Below are 2,848 nucleotides of genomic sequence, written 5' to 3' on the forward strand. Positions count from 1 at the left end.
GCCTTCTTTGGCAGTGCTTTGATCACTCTATTGTCTATGTTGTCAATGCCTGCGGCCTTTTTTATTGTTAAGCAGCCAATCTCCTTTGTCACCTCAGTATATGTAATTGGGCGGAAAGAGATGACACCGGCAGCGCCAGCGCTGCTTTCGCAATCATTAGTTTGCTGTCTATTATTTATCTCATTAGTTACCTGGAGTCTGTATTCAGCCGTGTTAGAGAATATGGGGCTGAAACGTTTCTCCAGGTATGCAGCAAATGCCTCAGCCTTTTCACTACTTGTTTTGGTCCATATTGCCCTATTGGTGCTACTATTGTTGTTATTTGTCGCTTGTATTTTAAGTGGCCAATTTGGCTCAGGCTGGCTTTCCTTTATATTGACAGAGCATTTACAGATACCATACATCCAAATGGAAGCGAGTGTGTGAATGGAATATGAGTGAACACACAGGAGGAATTGGTTCCCACTTGACCATGGTGCAGAAACACATTCCAAACAAACACGCTCCACATTCATATGTAGGCAGCCAAGCTTTGTCCGGATTTATTTAGGATAGATGTTTACAAATTCCAGTTACAAAATTTGAAGCTTAATATAATCACAATACTTTGATTTGATATAGTTTAGGGTTTTATCCCGGTATGATATAGCAAGTGTAATTATGTTTGTCTCATTTCTTCTTTGTAATTGATTGTGATTAATTGAGCATAACATCTTTAGACTGAAAGCGGCGACAGCATTACTAGTATTTTGAATGCCATAAGCCGGCTGTTCTGATAATGTGCTGTAAGGGAGAGGAGGTGACGTAAAAATGGCAAGAGTGCAGGGCAACTTGGATGAAAAAACTGCTGCTTGAGACAAAAGGCAGGACTAAAAAACATCTTAGAATACCCTGCTGCTGCAATGCCAGGTATGACAAAGTATTTTAACTGGTTACCATGCGTTGTCGTTTGTGCGTCTCCCCTCTCATAGAGACTGACGTGCGATGGATTTTTAATGTATAGAGTAAGTTTATTTATGGGTGATGTTGTGTGACTGTGCAACTGGATAAATGACAAAGACATCAAATGAATGATGCAAAAGTTTATTAGGAGTGGATGGTTGTAACATGAACAAGCTGCCGACAGCATAACTAGAACATACACGGTTGCGGTCTTGGCATTGTCTCTATTCTAGTATGCAGAGCGGAAAGCAAGTTGCATATTGAATAATTATAATGTTCCAGAAAGTTTATGAAGATTGGTTAATTTGGAAATTAAAGACTATGGGAGTTGTTCAACTGTACGAGAAATTGTAATATGAACAAGCTGCCGACAGCATAACTAGAACATACACGGTTGCGGTCTTGGCATTGTCTCTATTCTAGTATGCAGAGCGGAATGCATGTGCATATTGAATAATTATAATGCTCCAGGAAGTTGATAGAGATTGGTTAATTTGGAAATTAGTTTGTTAATAGAGATCGTGAGGATAATTATGAAGAGTATCCTAGACGGAGACTTTGGAAGACTTTTACAAAAAGCATGCAATACTTTTAGTCATCATCTGCATGATAATCATACCGAGATAGAGTCGAGTCTGTTTGCTCACCTAGGCTGCTCATGGTTTTTAAACAGGGCCCCCGGTATACGAGACAAACATGTCCTGTTCGTTGTTTTGGATAGTATAGTCAGTTTGCTCACCTAGGCTGCACATGATTTTAGACAGGGCTCCTGGTATACGAGACAAACTTGTTCTGTTCGTTGTATTGGGAGGAATGCATATCAGCAGAGATGCGCATGACAGAGTTGTATTAATTGAAGTGAAGATTAGGAGAAAGGCTAACAGTTGATAAAGTAACTTGCCGAAAAACCAGTGCATAATGTGTGGGTGAATTAGTGTGGGGCTGGGCACGGTAAAACCGGCCAGGTGATCGTGCACAGCGGGCACGAAAGGCTTGGCTGGGGGCAGTATAAACTGGCCAGGTGATCGTGCACAGGGACACGAAGGCTTGGAAGCAGCTTCAGTCAGTATATGTATTACGCTAGCTCTGGACATCAAGAGGAGTATCAAGTACATCGTAGGACGGTTGACGTAAGCATCGTGGATGGTGTAGTGGCAGAGAGAAATTTTAGAGTATCAAGCATAAGGGCATCAGTTAACAGGATTTGCTCAATAGACGTCATAATGGGTAGTGTTGTGGATTATCAAGCATAAGTACATCAGTAATATGGCACAGAGCATGAGAAAAGGAGTAACAGCATAATATACAATAGAAGGCATTAAATATGCCTATCATAGATAGTTCTGCGGACTCTTCAATATGAAAGAGTTGGTGGAAATGAAGGCCATCGCCGTCTTTGTTGCTGCATTTTGTTTACCGTTCGACACAAGGGAACAAACGCAATGTCGGTCTGGATTCCGGAGCCCAGCTCCATGCCTGGTTGACAGACAGAGAAGTGGGGACTGGGATCCAGACTGTTTTTTTATTCATTTAATACCTAGAGTACTTACAATGAATTAAGTGACATGTTATATACAATTCAAGTGAAGTTTCCCAGCCTTGGCATGGGGATTGCTGTCAAATTAATTATTTGAGGATTGGGAAAATCCCCAATTGTCTGGAAGCTACCCAGTCTGATAGCCGTTGCATCTGGATGAGCTGGAGCCGCCAGCGTGACCACCGTTGATCCTGCCGCCAGATGCCATTGGTGTGGGTGCTTGAGAGACGTAGCATCAAGGCCATTTTCCATTGTATGGGATGTCGCAGTCTGAATTTCTGTAAGTAGGCAACCCTTTGGCAACGAGTTGTATGAAGCCATCTGATTGGTTCGTTAGCGTAACGCAATCTTTGCTTTATCTGCCTTTCA

The 2,848-nt window shown here is 41.9% G+C and overlaps 1 long non-coding RNA gene across 4 annotated transcripts; it reads left to right on the top strand.

The window, feature by feature from the left end:
* Window positions 1-368: 368 nt before the first annotated feature.
* LOC135438030 (uncharacterized) lies at window positions 369-1,227 on the top strand. Of its 4 annotated transcripts, none has more exons than XR_010437799.1 (3): window positions 369-662; window positions 720-909; window positions 972-1,227. It is a non-coding gene; the product is annotated as an uncharacterized LOC135438030 (long non-coding RNA). The 4 variants fall into 4 exon arrangements; XR_010437800.1 differs by having other exon boundaries at window positions 369-654; XR_010437801.1 differs by having other exon boundaries at window positions 369-638.
* The last annotated feature ends 1,621 nt before the right edge of the window (window positions 1,228-2,848 follow it).

This window comes from Drosophila montana, unplaced genomic scaffold (genome assembly GCF_035044405.1).
Source record: "Drosophila montana isolate Dmon_TW-CO22-7 unplaced genomic scaffold, ASM3504440v1 contig_3835_1, whole genome shotgun sequence".
NCBI classification, from domain to species: Eukaryota; Metazoa; Arthropoda; class Insecta; order Diptera; family Drosophilidae; genus Drosophila; species Drosophila montana.